This window comes from Pinus tabuliformis, chromosome 6 (genome assembly GCF_031772625.1).
Source record: "Pinus tabuliformis cultivar Carrire ecotype Pingquan chromosome 6, CPIR1, whole genome shotgun sequence".
Lineage (NCBI taxonomy): Eukaryota > Viridiplantae > Streptophyta > Pinopsida > Pinales > Pinaceae > Pinus > Pinus tabuliformis.
This window is the reverse complement of record NC_142292.1, coordinates 786,381,719-786,403,862: the sequence shown is the minus strand read 5'-3', so window position 1 is coordinate 786,403,862 and position 22,144 is coordinate 786,381,719. Positions and strand designations below refer to the sequence as shown.

The following is a 22,144-nucleotide window of genomic DNA, read 5'->3' as shown; positions in this document are numbered from 1 at the left end:
TTTACAATTTTCTTGAATATCTATGAAAGCAAATGAATCTAGAACCTGTCATTAAGGAAGCAAGACAGTTTTTCTTTTCCTGTGCATTAATGTTTCAGACATTGTGTTGAAAGAAAAATAGTGAAATAATTCATTAAGAAGCCGAAAGACATCGACAAAATCTTGTGACTGAAGGCATCTCAAACCGGGAACCAGACAAAGGCAAAGCCAGCAAAAACAATACAATTTTTTCCTCAACAAAAAAAATCAGGTACATTTACATTCAGCATTCAAGCACACCTGTGCATTCATTTCATTTCCAATTTAACAGTTCATTATACAATTATATGACCCAAAAACCGTAGAGGGTTCTGAAACCCACGAAGACCGAAAACCACGAATTGCAGGCCCAGACTAGTCAAACAGCGAGGGTATGAAAACCCACGAGACTATACAAATACACAGAGAAAGCGAAACCCCAAGGGTTATACCCAACTAAAGACAAAGCAAGTAAAGGAAAGATACAACCACGGAAAGACCCTACCCAGTTTTTCCCCAAGCTTGCGAAGACTCCCAAGGATGAGGCCGTGGAGCAATGTTCCACAAGAACGACCTGCACACCACCACAAAAACAAGGTAGCAGTTAAGAAACCGGTGAGGCCAACAGAACCAACAATATAGTGAGTTGATAAACCAAGAAGGGAGTGGGGTTTACCTGGAGAAGGCCTGACTCCACACCACAGGACGAGAATCGAGTCCCTCGTTAGAGGGTTTCTTCCAACAGGAATGCCATAGGAGAAATTTGCTTGCTCACCTAAGAGATAGAGGGCCAGAAACATAAAAACAAAATGAGGAAATGAAATTGGAACGAGATACCTGAAATCGAGTTCGTTGAGTCGTCCATCATAGTAACAAGGAAATAAATTGTGGTTACATAGAGCCAAATCATCACCAGAACCAACATCAAGGAAAAAATCATCACGAACAGAGTAGAGACAAAGCGTGAGCCAAGTGATAGAGATGAAACAACTTGCAGGTTGAAAGTCGACCTGAAACATCCAAGAACTAGCAAAATAAACCACCACAAGGAGCAAGCGAAGGCACAACGCTAACAAACCACCACATGGAACAAGCAAGGCACAGCACTAACAAACCACCATACGGAACAAGCAAGGCACAACACTAACCAACCATGACAAGAACCAAGCGAAAGCATAGTGCACCCACAGAGCCAAAACAGACCACGTCAAATACAAGAATGAATTCCAAATACCCTTGGCAGGTGTCAAAAGACCGCGTTTGTGAACCCAAGGCCAGTACAAAGGGCAAGCCAAAAACATAAATTGCATTAAAACCTCACACCAAAACCCTGTCACTATTTACTTCGAAAATCAACAAGAGTTAAATGGTCATTGCTATGTGTCTCTCCTCGGGATTGCCACCAATTTTTTGTATCAGAGCAGTTAGTTCCTTTCTCTTAGTAAAGATGGAGGTAGGACGAAGGGGTCGAGGTAGAGCCATCAGAAGAGTAGCAGATGAAGGGTTACGGGAAGAGATTAGGACATTAACCGCACGTTTGGCAGTAGTGGAAGCGGGAAGGTGCAGAGATCCGGAAGGTGGGGATGACAGTGATGAGGAAAACACAACCACGACGGATGGGTCAAATGAAGAAGGACCAGAGATTAAACTATTGAGGTCAGTTCTGTTGGCTAGTAGCAAGCGAAGACCGGAGCTTTCTAATTATGATGGCAGTTTGTCCACATAGGCATTGTTAGACTGGATAAGTGAGCTACATCAATATTTTGAATATGAAGAAATCAGTGAAGACAGGAAGATCAGGTTTGTTGTCACCAAGTTGAAGGGATATGCAGCACTATGGTGGGACAATGTGTAGGTAGAAAGGAGAAGATTGAACAAACCATTGATTAAAAAATGGGACAGGATGATTGCTAGAATGAAGAGCAAATTTCTGTCTAAATATTAGCAAATTTTCCTTTATAGACAAGTATAGAACTTGAGGCAAAGAATGATGACAGTAAAGGAATATACTGAAGAATTTTATAAAGTAAACCTGAGCACTGCTTATGTTGAAGATACCCCTAAAAAAACATCGAGGTTTGTAAATGGTATAGGGATGGAGATCCTAGATGAAATTAGTATCCTTTCCCCTAAGACCATAGAGGAAGCTTATTAGAGTGCTTTGAAAGCGGAGGAAAAGATTTCTAGGAAACAAAATGCCAGAAGAGGACGTGGTTCTGACAGAGGTAGGAGACAGTTCGGGACAGACTAAAAGGGAAGGTAAAACTAGAAGAGGAAGGTCATACCAACGAGGAAGAGGTAATGGCATAGGCAGAGGAAAATGCCTATGAGTGTTACAAGTGTCACAAGTGGGGACACAGGTCCTTTGAATGCCCTGAAAATTAACAAACTGGATAGAGGGGAGCATATGTTGCTCAGCCCAATGAAGCAGAGGCACCACTATAGGAGGTGGAAGATATGCTTGAAACTAGGGAAGCCTTGGTATTAAACAAGGTATTATTGAAACCAACTAAGGAAGTAGCTGATCAGACATAGATGAAAGCATTGTTCTGGACTATGTGAAAATCACATGGGAAATGCTGCAAATTAATCATAGATAGTGGAAGTACTTATAATCTGGTAGCCACTGAAATGGTGGGGAAATTGGGTTCGAAGAAGTTGAAGCACCCAACTCCATATAGGGTGTCTTGGTTGCAGAAAGGTCAACAATTGTTGGTCGATGAGTAGTGCGAAGTAGAGTTTCATATTGGCAAGTACAAGGACAAGGTGACTTGTGATATCATGCCTATGGACGTGTGCCATATTCTGCTGGGCAGACCATGGCAGTATGATAGGAATATCGTCCATGATGGGGAAACAAATTGTTATAAGTTTGTTAAAGATGGGATAAAGCATACGCTAGTGCCCATGAAGGAAGAGGATGTTGCAGAAACCAATGGAACAAAAGCATTACTATTAGGTGGAAAAGATTTTTTGCGATAGATGGAGGATGATGAGGTAAAATATGCAGTTATGTGAAGGCCAAAACCAATATTGATCCATACTGAAACTGCTAACTTACCTAAAGAAATACAGGACATGCTGTAGGAATTTAGTGATATTGTGGTAGACGATATATTTGATAAATTACCACCAAAACGGAGCATTAGTCACCATACTGATTTCATTCCAGGAGCCAGTTTGCCAAACAAAGCTGCTTACTGGATGAGTCCAAAGGACAATGAAAAAATCAAGAAGCAGGTGCAGGAGTTGTTGGATGAAGGACTCATTCGGGAAAGTCTAAGCCCTTGTGCGGTTCCGACTATTTTAGCTCCCAAGCAAGGAGGTGAGTGGTGAATGCGCACTGATTCCTGAGCAATTAACAAGATCACTATCAGGTACAGGTTTCCTTTGCCTGGGATGGATGATATGATGGATTGTTTGAGTGGATAAACGTACTTTTCAAAGACAGACTTGAATAGTGGCTACCACCAAATCAGTGTTCGAGAAGGTGACGAGTGGAAGATAGCATTCAAGGCTAGTGAAGGCTTATATGAATGGTTGGTTATGCTATTTGGATTGAGCAATACCCCTAGCACGTTCATGCGTTTGATGAACGAAATGTCGAAGGAATTCATTAGTAAACTTGTGATTGTATATCTGGATGATATACTTATATTCAACAAGAGAAGGAAGAGCATTTCCGACATGTGAGGTATGTATTGGAAAAATTGTAGCAAAATAGATTACTGAAAAATTTGAAGAAATGTTCTTTTTTCAAGAAAGAATTAATTTATTTGGGATTTGTGATTTCCAAGAATGAACTAAAAATAGATCCGAAAATGTTTGCATCCATATTTAGCTGGTCGTCTCCCAAGAGTTTATTTGAGGTGCAGAGTTTTCATGGATTTGCGAGCTTTTATCGAACGTTTATTAAAAATTTTAGTGGTATTTGTGCACCCATGGTGGACACCATTAAGAAGGCAAATCAACATTTTCATTGGACATAATCGACAGAGAAGAGTTTTCAACTGCTCAAAAGAAAGATTATTGAAAAATTAATTTTGAGATTACTAGACCTTAACAAAATTTTTCAAGTTCGCTGTGATGCCAGTGGGATAGCCATTGGTGCAATACTCAACAAAGAAGACAAGCCAGTAGCCTATTTTAGTGACAAATTAAATGAAAGTAGGCAGAAGTACACGTCTTATGACAAAGAATTTTATGCAGTGGTTCAAACGCTAAAGCATTGGAGAAATTATCTATTGGTCAATCAATTTGTCTTATTTTCAGACAATTTTGCATTATAGTATATTATGTAATAGCACACACTGAACCATAAACATGCGAAGTGGGTGGAGTACTCGTAGAGTTTTACATTTGTGTTGAAACACATCAGCGGTCAAGCCAACAAAGTAGCAGATGCATTAAGCACGAGGAATTTGATCTTACAGGAAAGTACGATATAGGTATTAGGATTCGAACATCTTAAGGACTTGTATGAAATAGATGTAGATTTTAAGGAAACCTATGAAGCTTGCCAAAATCCATTGTTGAGAGATAACAGTTCATGGCTAGACTATAATATGCAGGAAGGGTTTTTGTTCAAAGGAGGGCAGTTGTGAATTCTGAAATGTTCCATGAGAGGGAACTTAATCCAAGAAAAGCATGATGGAGGTTTAGTCGGGCACTTTGGCATAGACAAGACCTTGGATTAGTTGAGCAACTTTTACTATTGGCCAAAGATGTATAGAGATGTACAAAGGTTTGTGCTTAGATGCAAAGTGTGTCAGCTTGCAAAGGGACACAGCCAGAACATAGGGTTATATACATCCTTACCTATTCCGAATAGACCATGGGACTCAGTCAGTATAGACTTTGTCTTAGGTGTGTCGAAGACACAATGGGGATTCAATTCCATCATGGTGGTGGTGGATTGTTTCACCAAAATGGCACATTTCATTCCATGTTGGAAAACTAGTGATGCCACACATGTAGCACATTTTTTCTTCACAGGGATAGTCAGATTACATGGCTTGCCAAATTCTATTATTTCTGAACAAGACGTAAAGTTTACAGGTCATTTTTGGCGAACCTTATGGAAAAAATTAGACACCATACTGAACTTCAGCTTAGCTTGTCATCTGTAGACCGACGACCAAACTGAAGTGGTGAACCGAACTCTATTAAGGAGTTTGGTTGGAGAAAATTCTTGACAATGGGATTGTGTACTTGCCCAAGCGGAATTTTCTTATAACGATTCACCCAAGAGAAGCACGGGCAGTAGTCCTTTCCAGATCCTATACGGAATGCACCCACGTGGAGTACATGAGTTGTGGGATTTGGATCAGTTGGAGCACAGAAGTGTTGATGGTGAAGCTTTCACGAAGGCAATCAACAATCTTCATGAATAGGTGAAATTAAAATTACAAGACAACAGCCAAAGATACAAACAAAAAGCAGATTTGAAAAGGCAGGAGGTACAATTCAACATAGGGGACCTGGTTTAAGCACACATATGCATGGAAAGGTTTCCTAAAGGCGAATACAATTAGTTAAAATGGAAGAAAATTGGGCCTTGCAAGATTCTTTGAAAGTTTCCTCCGAACGCTTATGAGTTATTGTTACCTCAAAGTATAGGAATCTCACCCATTTTTAATGTGGCAAATCTGTACCCATACATTGCGCAAATGAAGAAGACGTTTCGGAAAGACGAACATGGGACACCCAGAATGAGAACAACTTGTGGATTACACATATGCCCCTAGCAAATCCTTTAGAGATCGAACAGACCCTAGACACCCAGGTGGCTTGACGGACTCGAAGAAGAGAATATTTGTAGTACCTAGTCAAATGGAAGGGCCATCCTATTGAAGATAGTTCCTGGTTAGATGCTGGCTAGATTCAAAGTGTTAGGTACTCTATTGAAGAGCTCATAGACGGGGGCCATGAGTTTAATTTACCTCGGGAACCTGATGCAGAAGCATCCGACTTAAAAGGCGAAAGTTGGGAAATGGTTTTTTTATTTTTGTTGGACAGAAAGAAAAACATTTTGAATTTAGTTTTATTTAAATTAAACTTGACACAGCGAGTGTTCTTTAAAAATTAAGCAAGCAAGTAAAGATAGGATTAATTAAGAGTATGTTTAAAGAAATTGTTATACAACTGAAAGGTAACTGAGGAACAGTTCCTCAACTATAAGAAACTGCCAGTAAGGCATTGAAAAATAAAAACCAGAGCCTCATGCAAGTGGATGCCATCCAGAGAGAAGAGAGGATATATAATTTGTAATTTACAATTTTCTTGAATACCTATGAAAGAAAATGAATCTAGAACCTATCATTAAGGAAGAAAGATAGTTTTTCTTTTCTTGTGCATTAATGTTTCAGACATTGTGTTGAAAGAAAAATAGTGAAATAATTCATTAAGAAGCCGAAAGACCTTGACAAAATCTTGTGACTGAAAGCATCTCAAACAAGGAACCAGACAAAGGCAAAGCCAACAAAAACAATACATTTTTTTTCTCAACAAAAAAAAATAAGGTACATTTACATTTAGCATTCAAGCACACCTGTGCATTCATTTTATTTCCAATTTAACAGTTCATTATACAATTACATGACCCAAAAACCGTAGAGGGTTTTGAAACCCACAAAGACCGAAAACCACGAATTGCAGGCCCAAACTAGTCAAATAGTGACGGTATGCAAACCCATGAGACTATACAAATACATGAAGGAAGTGAAACCCCAAGGGTTATACCCAACTAAAGACAGAGCAAGTAAAGGGAAGATACAACCACAGAAAGACCCTACCCAGTTTTTCCCCAAGCTTGCGAAGACTCCCAAGGATGAGGTAGTGGAGCAGCATTCCCCAGGAACGACTTGCACACCACCACAAAAACAAGGCAACAGTTAAGAAACCTGTGAGGCCAACGAAACCAATATTATAGTGAGTTGATAAACCAAGAAGGGAGAAAGGTTTACCTGGAGAAGGCCTAACTCCATGCCAGAGGACGAGAACAAAGTCCCTCGCTAGAGGGTTTCTTCCAACAGGAACACCATAGGAGAAATTTTCCTGCTCACCAACGAGCCAGAGGGTTAGAAACATAGAAACGAAATGAGGAAATGAAACTGGAATGAGAAATTACCTGAAATCAAGTTCATTGAGCCTTCCACCACAGTAGCAAGGAAAGATCCTGTGGTTACACAGAGCCAAATCATCACCAGAACCAATATCAAGGAAAAAATCATCACAAACAGAGTAGAGACAAAGCATGAGTCAGGTGACAGAGATGAAACAACTTGCAGCTTGAAATTCAACCTGAAACCTCCAAGAACCAGCAAAATAAACCACCATAAGGAGCAAGTGAAGGCACAACACTAACAAACCACCACACGGAACAAACAAGGCACAATGCTAACAAACCACCATACGGAACAAGCAAGGCACAGTGCTAACGAACCATCACAAGAACCAAGCGAAAACACAGTGCACCCACAACGCTGAACCAAACCATGAAAAATACAAGAATGAATTCCAAATACCTTCATCAAGTGTGAAAAGACCATGTTTGTGAACCCAAGGCCAGTACAAAGGGTAGGACGAAAACATAAATTGCATTAAAACCTCACACCAAAACCCTGCCACTGTTTAATTTGAAAATCGGCAAAAGTTAAACGGTCATTGCTACGTGTCCCTCCTCAGGATTTCCACCACTACTCTTGGTTTCAACACCCCTACCCACATTGTAAAATCCATATAAAATCTCGTGCGTGGCCTTCAAGCATCTCAAATATTTCAAAGTAATGCCATAACCTCTGCTAATGCTCTAGTTGACCAATCCTTTAGTTACTGTGATATAACCGAGCAACCACCACCCTTTATGGAGTCCATAATTCCTTTTCCAGGTATCCCATTCCTGGATATGATGAAATATTATAGACCTATACCATGAGCACTGTTGAATAAATTACCTAACTTGGATATAGCATCTCCACCAAATTGCAAAACGTTGGTCTGGTTGGCTATGTCCGGCAAATCTATTTCAGAAGATAACGATAGTGAAAGTCTTTGACCTGATCCATCTTGTCCTTTAGAGCAATATTCATGACTCCTAAAGCTTTCATCCACCTTGTTCTCAGTAAAATGGCTCCCTATTCCATGATTGAGATCCACTATCTCTGTTAGCCCAATTCACTACAAAGCATAAGCTGGTTATGTTGCATGTTCTCACTACTAGGGAGATCACTTCCAGCACCATGACTAGTCTCTCTAAGCGATTGGCTAGCTTCTGCATTGATAGTTGGAATCTCAGTAGGAAAATGAGAAAATTCCAAAATATTCTTCTCTGCTTCAAACCCTGGAGGGCTCAATCAATTAGTAGGACGAATTTCTATCATATTTGCTGCTGCATTTGAAGTTCCCTCGGAATACTCATTTTTGTATTTTGGATTTATCGATGGTGCAACATCCATATCACTTTTTTTCATATTTCCGGAGGAGCTGGCTTACATCGACCCTCCTTTTGCAAGTACAATTGGGTTTGGTAAAATTTATCACTATATGAGAATAGAACACCATGATCGACCCTCCTCTTGCAAGTAGAATTGGGTTTGGTAAAATTTGTCCACTGTATGAGGATAGCCCACCATGATGCTGCTGTATGTTGTTTGGAAAAATAAAAAGAAAGCAATCCTATTTAAAACAGGGAGTTATCTGAGAGATAGCGATAAAAATTTTGTTTCATATTTTCTGTTTTCATGGTCAAATATAATTGCATTCATTTCTTTATCAATTATGTATAGTGCTCATGAACATTGTAGGAGACAAATGGTCATATAAAATGAATTTTTTGGAATTCACATTTCATTCAATTGACATTAAATTTCTCCATATCAATTTGAACGAAAAACAGCTAAACCACAAATGTTATAGAACTTCATTACAGCCAATAAATTAAGATACTCATCAAAAAAACACCATTTTAGTGTAACATTTTCACTTTCATATCTATTTTTTCATCGAAACTTTAATTGTTAAACTTACCCCAACTCCATTTATATATAATATTTAAACTAAACCACAAATACTAACTACTCTATAGCGTTGATTATTCTTGAAGAATTATACATTTGTATTTTCTGTTTTCTGTTTTTCATTTCTAATGCATTTGAGATTTGTAATTATTCTCTAAGAATTGTAGATTTGTATTTTCTGTTTTTCATTTTTAGTGCATTTGAGATTTGTATTTATTCTGGAAGAATTGTACGTTTGTATTTTCTGGCTTTCATTTTTAGCGCATTTGAGATTCGCATATATCTAACAGAGGATTTCTTCCTTTGACTGCAGCTAAAATGCCGAACGTTAAGGTTTACTTCGACATGTCCAATTGGTTCCGCTACAATTCCCCAGTCAGTCAGGTACTTCTCATATCTGTGGTGTGCTTCTGCGCCCCCGGCATGTTCAATGCTCTATCCGGTTTGGGTGGAAACGGGCAGGTGAACGACCACGCCTCGAACGATGCCAACACTGCGATTTTCGCCACATTAGCAGTGTTCTGCATCTTTGCTGGAGGTATTTACAACATCGTCGGCCCTCGTGGGACCGTCTTCGCAGGCTGCTGCACGTATGTCCTCTACACCGGTTCCTTTCTGTATTACAATCACACCCACATTGAGACTTTTGCTGTCATTGCGGGTTTGATTCTGGGTGTTGGAGCTGGATTGCTCTGGGCCGCACAGGGATCTATTCTGACTTCGTATCCGAGCAACGACATGAAAGGCAGATACATATCTCTCTTCTGGGTGATATTCAATCTGGGAGGAGTCGTTGGCGGTTTTGTTCCGTTTATGCTCAATTATCACAGCACAGCAGCGTCTGTGACGGACGGGACGTATATAGTCTTCATGAGTTTCATGGGCACGGGAGCTTTTGTGAGCTTGGCCTTGGTTCCATCAAACCAAGTGGTCAGGAGCGATGGCAGTAGGGTCACTCTAAACTACTCCAATGTTAGCACCGAGGCGGTGGAGATTTTCAAGTTATTCTTCAACTGGAAGATGATACTGCTCTTCCCTGCTGCATGGACCAGCAAATTCGGTTACACTTACTTATTCAATAACGTTAATGGCAGGATCTTTACGGTGAGGACCAGAAGCTTAAATAATGTTTGCTTCTGGGGTGCTCAGTTGTTTGGGTCAGTAATAATTGGGTACGTCCTCGATTCCAGGCTCCTGGGCAGGAAAAAAAGAGGGCTTCTGGGCGTGGTTATCGTTGCCGCACTGGGGACTGCAATCTGGGGAGGTGGGCTGGCCAATCAGCTCAGATATACTAGAGATAAGCCCTTAGTGCATCTCGATTTAAAGGACTCCGGCGCCGCTTTTGCAGGACCCTTTGTTTTATATTTCAGCTACGGGTTACTGGACTCCATGTTTCAAACTCTGTGTTATTGGACGATCGGAGCTTTGGCAGACGACTCCCATATTCTGAGCAGATACAATGGACTATTCAAAGCAGTGCAGGCGGCAGGAACAGCGGTGGGCTGGGGTACGGACAGGCAAAGTGTTTCTCTGCTGGAGGAACTCATAATCAACTGGAGCCTTCTTACAATCAGCTTCCCCTTCTTGCTTATCCTCATTGTCTGCGCTATAGATGATGCAGGTAAGACTGCCACTGCCACTGCCACTGAAGCAGATGAAAGGATTCAAGTATCAAGCTGAATGCAAACAGTTTTGTACCTTTGACAACATGTACAGATGTGTTGATCATTAAACAAGCATATAGGAGTTAATGGTTACAGATCTGGCTTAGCACTGGGCTAATTGTGCTTTGTCGTATATAGATTCTGCTAATATCTATCAGCTGATTTGTGAAAACAATGTTAATACTTTGTACTTATACTTGCTCATGGTTTTCTACTAAATGGACTTTTACTTCAGTAAACTTTTGATGCTCCTTTGCCAAAATTCCGTTTGTTTGGTCATATATCCAACCATCGATTTTTATTGAGAAGATTTTTATGTCTATTGATGAGGAGTTGCTTACGTCTTTTGATTAGGTCATCAAGAAAGAATCAAATATTCAACCAACCATCTATTTTTATTGAGAAGTTGTTTATGTATATTGGTTAGGAGTTGTTTGTCTTTTGATTAGTTCATCAACAAAGGTTTGCATACAGCGTCAGGCATCTACATCTATCTCCGGGAAAATTGGTTAAGGTGTATATTCTATTTTCTTCTTGACTTTCCAGATCCGGACCCATAGTCACCAGCAGTAGCAGGAGATTCTGTTGTTTATTACTTTGATTATTATCTGGATTTTGATCCTGCAGAAGTTTATCCAGTCGATTAAGCAGTCGAAAAAGCAGCAGTAGAGCCAGTTGGTGGACCAGAAGCCGCGGATTCTCTTAAAACAGAGCGGACGTACCTTCCATCTCTAGATCCATGACCAGTTCCATATCCAGCTATAAAGGCAGAGACACTACCATCATAGGCAGGGGCAACGGAATATTGAGCAGTAGACCCGGCATTAAAGACAAAGGTAGGAGTAGGAATTACACGAGCAGTTCAAGATGCAGGAGCAGTTGTTCCAGTAGATTCTGCAGCTGATGAACGAGATCGATATCCCGTAAGTATTTATGTATTATTTGTTCTTTTCTTTCCCAGTGAATAATGTCTTAACTTCAATTATGAGCTACTCCATCTCTTAATTTTATTCTCCAGTGGCCAGTGTCTTAACTTCAATGATGAGTTACTCCATCCCTTGGAGCCCTCTTTACTAATCGGTTCCAACTCTTAGATGTCCATGTTGGAGGCATCCATTAGACGGAAGGTAACTGCATCTTTTTCTTACTTCAATTACTTGTTTGGTAAAAGCCTTCAAGGTTTTATCTTTCTTCTACCCTACTTTTAATTTCGGGTAGGATTTGGGTGTTGGTCATGCAACAAAATGTGCTGTTTGTTGTGGAGTTATTTCTTGATTGTTGTTTTTGTATTGGTTGCTCTGGTTGAATCAACGTTATGGTGAGTTATTTTCGTGTTGCTAATGAGATAAATATTGTTTTGTATGGGTTGCTCTTATTGAATCAATTTTATGGTGATTTATTTTGGTGTTGCTAATGTGATAAATATTGTGGTGAATGTTGTTTAGTGGATTGTTGTTGTTTTTTTCATTTTGTGTAGGTGCACACTGCTTTAGTTGTTTCTTACTCAGATGGGATTTTTTTATTATCAAAATATTTCTTTGACGTCAGGTCTCCTTAGTCAAGTTGCCTATTGATTCTATTGTGATTGTTTAGGGAAAGCCCAGTGCTTTGATTTTGAATCTTGTCCCTGATTTTCTTCTTATTCTTATTGTTATTGATCTCTCTTGCTGCTATTTCTTGTGTTTGTTTTTGTGGGATCTTTTCCAAATTTCTTTCCAGCTTTTATATATATATAATATAAAATGTCAATAATTATTTGTAGGGATCTATTTATAACCTTTATATATTTATGCCAAACACTCCATGCTAGCACTTTTTTCTCTTTCAAGCTTACTCTCTAGTGGGCTTCCACTTCCTTTCATCTCCACCCATGAGAACTTGTTCGGCTACTTTATCTAGCCTCTTCTTGATACAAGGATCCTCAACATCAAGCTTCTTAACACCGTGATGAGTGCATCTAAGTCACCCTTATTTGACTAGTTGGTGGAGTTGATTCCTGCCAGATTTGTAGTCTTTGTTTGTTTTCCATCGATTGCCTTGTTTCATACCGACTTTGTGCCCATACTTGCTTGCACCACAAAATGGTATAGTGTAAATGGATGCTTCTTGCTTCTCTTAAAATTTTTCATTTTCTAAAGCCATGGCTATCTATGAGCTAGTCATTTTTGCTAGTTTTAGAGTGAGTGTAATTAGATTTGACTAAAAAAATTTAATAAAATTTCACTAACCAGTCAAACTCATTTGGTTCTCCACATGCATCTTATGCATATCATAATTAAGTGAATTCTACACCTATCTAGATATACACCAATGCAAAAAAATGCTCACCTAATATTTTGAGAGACTCCTAACCTGTGATAAGGAGACTTTAGGGATTTAACCCATGTTTTAAACATCCCTTAGTCTTTCAGTTCGATGTGATAGAAAACCACTATCAATTCCACATGATCAATGTTTAGTAAGGTGAAATCAGATTCATCAATTACTTTAATGAACGGATAACAATACCAATTTAGAAGCTTTATTAAGTGATAACCTTATCTTGGTTAAACCCAAAGTAAAAAAACATCAATAGAAAATGCATTTGAGCAGCCGTGATGAGATCTTTTTCCTCTTGACCCTAAGAGACATTAGGGCAGGGACGAGAAGGAGGACACCCTTTTCACCACATTAGTCAAAAACCCCCTCATCTTTCCCCTTCCTTAAGGCCTTTATGGACCCGGGATAGGAGCTATTGTTACCTTTACAGGTGCAAGTAAGTGAACGGATTAGATCTGTAAACTTACAAATTTTTTCTTTTGCTCAAATAATTCTCTTGTATAAATATAAAATTGTGCTTTTTGTCGTGTTATGTTCTCAGATTATTATACCTAAGGGTGGGTAAAGTTAACAATCATTGTATGAATTAGAGCTTTCCACGAAATAGAAAAAGGGGCTATTGGGTTGAGTAGTATTTCGTCATTTGGTTTTGGAATATAAAATTGTGTTTTTTTGTCGTGTTATGTTCTCAGATTATTATACCTAAGGGTGGGTAAAGTTAACAATCATTGTATGAATTAGAGCTTTCCCCGAGATACAAAAGCGGGCTATTGGGTTGAGTGGTATTTCGTCATTGGTTTTGGAATATTCTATAATGGTGAAAAATGATTAATTTTTAATTAATTAATTTATAACTATATTAGTTTAATTTGATTTTTTTTTCTACGTAATATTAATTTTATTAATAAAAACCTAAAATACAGTGAGTTCCACCTTTTGTGGTGTTGGTACAGAGTTATAACATGTTTTGACATTTAGAACTAAAAAACATATGTAAAATTGCCTTGTAAAAGTATAGTAATTTCTAGTCAATCTAGGTCGTTCATTAGGCGGATGATCTGACGGTAGAACTTATGTTTAGTTTAGGGTTTTTTGCCCTAGAAGGCAACCCGTCTCTTTTTATGAGGGCATTGTATTGAGTCTGTGTAATATATGTGTATTATCTGAGCAAGAAGGAGTGAGGTGAGACTGTGAGAGAAAACAGAGGATATTACAACGGATCTGCTGTAGGTTGTGTCTCTTCATTTTTCTGGATAATAGAAAGGAAGGACTGGCTATTCGAGGTGGACATAGCCCAAACTGGGTGAACCATGTATATCCGTGTCTCTCTTGTTTTATGCATTTTCTGTGTTTATATTTCTGCAATATTTTATGTGTTCCATTGTTCCATAATATATAATTTTATAACAACTGGTATCAAAGCCGAAGGTCTATTTGGCTGATAAACTCGCAGGAAAAAAGGGTTACTCATTCGAGTGGGAGCAATGGTGGAAGATGGTAAGTTTAGGGTCGAGAAATTTAACGGCCAAAACTTCTCGCTATGGAAGATGCAGATGGAAGATTATCTATATCAGAAAGATCTATACCTACCATTGGGCGGAAAAGCAAAGATGTTGATGGGTATGACAGATGAAGAATGGAACTTTCTCGATAGAAAGACACTTGGAACAATACGGTTGTGCCTCACAACGTCGGTCGCCTTCAACATTTCAAAGGAAACAATGACAAAGGGTTTGATTAAGGCGTTGGAGAAACTATATGAAAATCCCTCGGCCTCAAACAAAGTATCTCTTATGAAACGGTTATTTAATATGAAGATGTCGGAAGGTGGATCTGTTGCAGACCATTTAAATGATTTTAATATTGTTACAAGTCAGTTATGTTCTGTAGGGGTAAACTTCGATGATGAAGTTAGAGCTCTGTTATTCTTGTGCTCATTACCAGAAAGTTGGAATGGTTTAGTAATGGCCATTAGTAACTCTGTTTCTGGATCTAGTACATTAAAGTTTGATGATGTTGTTGGTGTTATCCTTAGTGAGGAAATGCGACGGAAAAGTTCCGGCGAGACATCGGGTAATGCTTTGAGTGTAGAGTCTAGGGGAATAAAAATGGAAAAAGGAAAGAGCTCAGGATATCGCAATAAATCAAGGAAAGGCAAATCCAAGTCTAGATCAGGGAGAGTGTGCTGGAAATGTGGAAAGAAAGGACACCTAAAGAAAGACTGTATATCTCAGAAGGGAAAAGAAGGAGATGCACAACATGAAAACAATCAGGAAGCAAATGTGACAGGTGAGGTGTTACAAGATGCTTTCATTCTTTCTTTCGAAAATATTACTGATTCCTGGGTGGTAGATTCATGGGCCTCATTCCATACCACACCTGATAAGAAATACTTTCATGACTATGTTCAAGGACATTTTGGACAAGTTCGTTTGGGTGATGATATACCCTGTAAAATTGTTGGAATGGGTAAGGTTCTTGTAAAACAGCAGAATGGAAACCAATGGCTACTAAAGGAGGTAAGGCATGTTCCAGATCTAAAGAAAAATATGATTTCAATAGGGCAGTTAGGCGGTGAAGGTTTTGTGACAACTTTCACAGATAAAGCTTGGAAGGTCACCAAAGGAGCCCTGGTAATAGCAAAAGGTGAAAAGGTTGGTACATTGTATTTATGCAATGGTATTTCTAACTCTGTTAATGCTTTAACTTCTAAAGGAGCAGATGCAACATTATGGCATCATAGGCTTGGACACATGAGTGAAAAGGGGATGAAGATTCTTCACTCAAAGAATTTGTTGCCAGGTTAGAAGAATGTTGATTTGGACTTCTGTGAGAATTGCATTTATGGAAAACAGAAGAGAGTTAGATTTCTTAGAGTTGGGAAGGAAAAGAAGAGCAAAAAATTAGAGTTTGTGCATACAGATGTATGGGGACCTGCTTAGGTATCATCTCTTGGTGGCTCTCATTATTATGTTACTTTTATTGATGATGCAACTAGAAAAACTTGGATTTATTGTATAAAGAATAAATCTGGTGTATTTGATACTTTCAAGAAATGGAAAGCTTTGGTTGAGATTGAGACAGGAAAGAAATTGAAGTGTCTTAGATCAGACAATGGAGGTGAATATTGCAACAAAGAGTTTGATAGGTACTATTCAGAGCATGGAATTCGTAGAGAGAAGACAGTTCCAAGAACACCACAAGAAAATGGTCTTTCAGAAAGGATGAACAGAACAATCATGGAGCGTGCAAGGTGCATGAGATTGCATGCAGGATTTACTTTACAGTTTTGGGCAGATGCTGTAGATACTGCTATTTATCTAATAAACAGAGGGCCTTCAGGTTCCTTGGATGGTGGTGGTCCAGAGGAAGCATGGACAGGTAAAAAGGTAAACTACTCCTTTTTAAAGCCTTTTGGTTGTGAGGCCTTTGTCCATATTGATAAAGAAAATAGAACAAAGCTTGAGGCAAAGTCAAAGAAATGTACCTTTACTAGATATGGTGTTAATGATTTTGGTTATCGCTTATATGATTACGAAAATCACAAAATCATTAGGAGAAAAGATGTAATATTCAATGAAAAGGTCTTGTATAAGAATGAGTTGCAGGAAAAGAAACAGGAAAAAGAAAACAAGGAATACACAATCCTTGATGAAATCATTGAAAAAGTAAAGGTGCCTGAAAATAATAATAATCAACAACCACAATAATAGCAACCACCACAATAGCAACATGCACCCCAAACACTTGAAAGTGGTGTTAGAAGATCTACCAGGATAAGTAGACCCCCTGAACGATACTCTCCTTCATTATATTATTTATTTTTGAATGATTCTGGTGAACCCGAATGTTATGAAGAAGCAATGTAGGTTGAAAGTAGGAAGAAGTGGGAGGTATCCATGGAAGAAGAGATGGAATCCTTAATGCATAACCAAACTTGGGACTTAGTCAGGTTGCCTGCAGGAAAAACTACATTGAAGAATAAATGGGTTTACAAGCTGAAGGAAGAATATGCAGGAAAACAAAGGTGCAAAGCTAGACTTGTGGTGAAGGGGTTTGTACAGAAGAAAGTTATTGATTTTGATGAGATATTTTCTCCTGTTGTTAAAATGAATTCAATCAGAACTATTTTAAGTCTAGTAGCAGTTGAAGATTTGCATCTTGAGCAGTTGTATGTAAAGACAACCTTTCTCCATGGGGATTTGGAGGAAGAGATATATATGCAGCAGCCACAAGGACATGAGGTGAAAGGGAAGGAGAAACTAGTGTGCAGGTTGAAGAAGAGCTTGTATGGATTAAAACAGGCTCCACGATAGTGGTATCTAAAATTTGACAAGTTTATGTACGAACAAGGTTATACTAGATGTCACTCTCATCATTGTGTTTATCTGAAAAAGAAAAATGATGGCAGCTATATTATATTGTTATTGTATGTAGATGACATGCTTGTTGCGGGGTCTAACATGTAGGAAATAAATGTGCTCAAAAGAAAATTGGCAAATTCATTTGCAGTGAAGGACTTGGGAGCTGCAAAACAAATCCTTGGTATGAGAATTGCTAGAGACAGGAAAAATCGCAAGTTAACATTGTCTTAGAATGAGTACATACAAAAGGTGTTGAAAAGATTTAATATGCACAATGAAAAACCAGTTAGTACACCTTTTGCTAGCCATTTCAAACTTAGTAAGGAAATGTGCCCAAAGACCCAAGAAGACATGGATTATATGTCTAAAGTTCCATATGCATCAGTAGTTGGAAGCTTAATGTATGCAATGGTCTGCACAAGGCCTGATATTGCACATGCAGTGGGAGTTGTAAGCATGTACATGAAAAATCCAGGAAAGGAACATTGGATGGCAGTGAAATGGATTCTCAGATATTTGAAAGGTACCACAAATCAAACATTATGCTTTGGTGGTTCAAACATTTCTCTACAGGGATATGTTGATGCAGATATGGTAGGTGACAGAAATAACATGAGGAGCACTATAGGATATGTATTTACTGTTGGTGGAACAACTGCCAGTTGGGTTTCAAAAATCCGAAGTGTTGTTGCACTTTCAACAATAGAAGCAGAGTATGTTGCTGCTACAGAGGCTAGTAAAGAAATGATTTGGTTACAAAGGTTTATGGGTGAATTGGGTAAGGAGCATGATATGGGCACGTTATACAATGATAGCCAAAGTGCCATTCATCTTGCAAAGAACTCAACATTTCATTCCAGGACTAAACACATACAGCTCAAGTACCATTTCATACGATCAGTGTTGGAAGATGGAGAGTTGAAGCTGCAAAAGATACACACTAGCCAAAATCCTGCAGATATGATAACAAAAGTTGTAACCAAGGAGAAACTGAGAATATGCTCAGCTTCAATTGGTCTTCAAGGATGACGATGAATATGAGAAACAACCAGGTCCAAAGAGGAGTCATTTTCCAGCAAATGAAGCAACGGTGGAGTTGCTACCATCATTCTCCAAGTGGGAGATTGTTGTGTGTGGAGCATGATTGTTCAGAGATCTTTGTGTTTAGCCAGATGTATACCCTATGAAGTTTGTACACCCCTCCACACGGAAGGGTGCGGGGGGGGGGACTTGTCCCCCTCGCAGGGGTCCGGAGGGGCTGATCCCCCCCGGTTGCGGGGTGGGCCAGCAGTCCCCCGGCGGGGGCTTGGGGGCAACACCCCCAAAGCTAAAAGCATATGTAAAATTGCATTGTAAAAGTATAGTAATTTCTAGTCAATCTAGGCCGTTCATTAGGTGGATGATCTGACGGTAGAACTTATGTTTAGTTTAGGGTTTTTGGCCCTAGAAGGCAACCCCTCTCTTTGTATGAGGGCATTGTATTGAGTCTATGTAATATATGTGTATTCTCCGAGCGAGAAGCAGTGAGGTGAGACTGTGGGAGAAAAAAGAGGATTTTACAGTGGATCTGCTGTAGGTTGTGTCTCTTCATTTTGCTGGATGATAGAAATCAAGGACTGGCTGTTCGGGGTGGACGTAACCCAAACTGGGTGAACCACGTATATCTGTGTCTCTCTTGTTTTATGCGTTTTCTGTGTTTATATTTCTGCAATATCTTATGTGTTCCATTGTTCCGTATTATATAATTTCATAACAATTGCTTGCTCTTGGGTAGCAAGATAATAATTTGCAATTAGATTATGAGTGTTGATTAGGGCCATGGGATTTGATTGCTCAGCTCTAATGAAAAGAGGTTCATTTTTCTCTCTGGTCAATATTCTTTTCATCTCTGTGGCTCTTGACTTCTCATGGTTCATTGATGATGCCAAAGCCATTAATTGTAGATCTCCTAGCTCTGCATTAGGATCCCAAATATTCATGTCTATGTGGCTACTCGGGTTGGGCCCTAACCCAACAGCTTTAGCTCTCTGAGTTAACTCGGTGTTGGCTCAAAACAAAACTCATCTTTATTATAAAAACCATGGATTACCTAACAAAACTGTCACAAGTCTTGCAACTCAGAAATAAAGTAGAGTTTTATAATAAGAATCCGAATCCTACTAGGGTCCTAAGCCTCTCTACTTATACATTTGAAGTCTCTAACGACTTCCTTCCCATTAGGGAGGCTTGCCTCCCAACTCAAGATATACTGTTTTTTGTCACTTTCACTTGCTCGACTGTCTTTTAGTCCTCATGATTTGGTTGTTTGCACTCCGAGTTGATGGAATAATATTCGAATGGAGGGGTAGTAAATTAGGAGGATTTGCCTCCTATATTTCCTCTCCCTTGTCCCATTCGAGTTTTGACCAAGGTATTTTCCACAATTCCTTGATTTTTTCCTTTATTCCTGCATTACATGCACATTAGATCACAAAGCAAAATATCCAACTCTAACTCATCTCATAAGCAAAATATAATCAAAAGTATGCAATAAATTGTGAGAATAGTTGGTTTGACTAAGCTAGGAGGTGAATTAAGGCCAATTAAGGCCCATATAATTAACCAATGATGATGCTCATCAACAATATTGCATTGTCTGACATTCCAACAACCTATAACCTACAACATAGATAAAAATATTATATTAGAGGATATGACATGTGTCAATAATCAAATATGCGTTTACAAAAACATGTCACAATTTTTGTGGCCACTACAAAATTGTGATGTTATATATAGAAAATATTAGGATATTATAAATTCAATCAAAAATATTGCAAAAATTAGCCACAACATGTTGATAGGAGTGATGGATCTTAAAGTGGGAAAATAAGACATGCATGAATAATAAAATATATGTTGACATGAACATGTCACAATTTCTACAACACTATGAATTTGTGATCTTATATATAGACAAGATCATGATATTATAAATTCAATCACAAATATTGCAAAACTTAGCCACAACATGTTGATAGGAGATATGGATCTTAAGGTGGGAAGCAACCATTTCCAAGATGGAAATTCCTTAGGATAGAGGTGAAAATTATAGCTAGAAAGAGAAGGTCTAAAGGGGAAAATAAAAAGTAGAATTCATAGAATTTCAATTTAATGAAATCTTTTAACCCATCCCTACAAAAGGAAATCCAAATGTTAAAATCTTTCCTGCATTAAAGAGTACAAAATTAGAGGGACAAGAACCAAGGCCATAGAACCTTGGGTAGACTCTAGGTGATGTTTCTCTTTTGAATGCTTGTGGAAGTATTGGGATCAAAGTCCTTGGAAGCTCAAGAAAGCTAAAGAAAATAAATTCATCTGAGTTCACATTAAAATTTCTCAAAATTCTACTATTTTCCCATGTTTTACTTGAGAAAGAAAAGAAATTCCTCAAAATCCACATCAAAATTTTGTCAAAGTACCCCCATTGTCAAATCTTGCCACTACTATTGAATGAGGAATTTGAATTTGGACTCTAAAGTAATTATTTCCATAATGTAATCCTTTTTCACTATTGTCTTCCCCAATAAGATTGGGATGAATAGTTAAAACAAGTAGTGCTTCTGACCAGAAGAGTTAGCTCTCGTCTTCTTTGTGTGATTCAGAATAAATATTTTGAAGTTGAAAACCATTAGGGAAGAAGAATGAAGACAATTGTTGATAAAAAAAATATGATATCCCTAAATAACTAAGGGCCACCTATGTTCAAAGTGAATAAAAACTTCCATAGTAGATCCTTTCAAATCCAAACAGTTGTTACCCAAAAAGCCATATGGAGGGAGAAGGGTTACCATGTCAAATTTACCTATAAAAATCCTTACATGTAGATGTACATAGATTTCTTAGGTTTATTCTATTGCAACCTCAAGAACCTAACTCACCTAGTTAGCTTAAAAAAATATGGTAACTCACCAATTAAGTTTAATAGGGAAAATTATGCGAATTCAAACCCCCCCCCCCCAAAAAAAAAAAAAAAAACATTTTTTCTCTTCAAATTTGATAAATATATCAAATTAAATTTCAAATTTGAATACATGCATACATAGTTTTGTTTTTATATGACCCACAATGTTAGTTCAATAAGTTGTAGTCAATGTTGTTTGACAATTTTGGCGATTCAGTGTTAGCAATAAGGCTGACATGAAAATTGAATTCAGTAGTCACACAATCTAACTAGTTGCAAAACCTTCCAACAAAATACAAAAGAAAGAATATATTCATAAGAAGTGTTGCATGCATTTTTTGGGGATACTATATTTAGTTTTCATCAACAAACTAAAATTTCACCCATACTTGTTATTGCTTTACTTAACTGTGTCAAACAATAAATTAGTTTATTTCTTACTTCTAAGAAATCTATATATGCTATATCTTAACAACTTTTGCAACCCTTGATGATAGTATATATTTTAAATTTATTTCATTCATCACTTTAATCATTTTCTTAAATGGATAGAATATGTGAATTATTGAAATCATTCTAAAAAAGAGAGAGAGAACATCCTATTATGATTTTTTTTTTATTTTTTTTCCTGAGATCTTTGAGGTGTGGATGGCTTGATTTCAAATTTTCATGACAACATTCAACAAATATATAAAAAATGTCTACTAAAGTCATTGAAGAGATTACATATCTATAATCCACACCCATGTGGATCAGTAAAAACTCCTAGCCAAAGATATATGACTACCCACATCACCTGGAAATATTTACAATTATGAA

At 38.1% G+C, this 22,144-nt stretch overlaps 1 pseudogene; it reads left to right on the top strand.

Moving 5' to 3' along the window:
• Nucleotides 1–9,353: 9,353 nt before the first annotated feature.
• On the top strand, nt 9,354–10,715 carry LOC149261107 (UNC93-like protein 1 pseudogene; annotated as a pseudogene).
• The last annotated feature ends 11,429 nt before the right edge of the window (nt 10,716–22,144 follow it).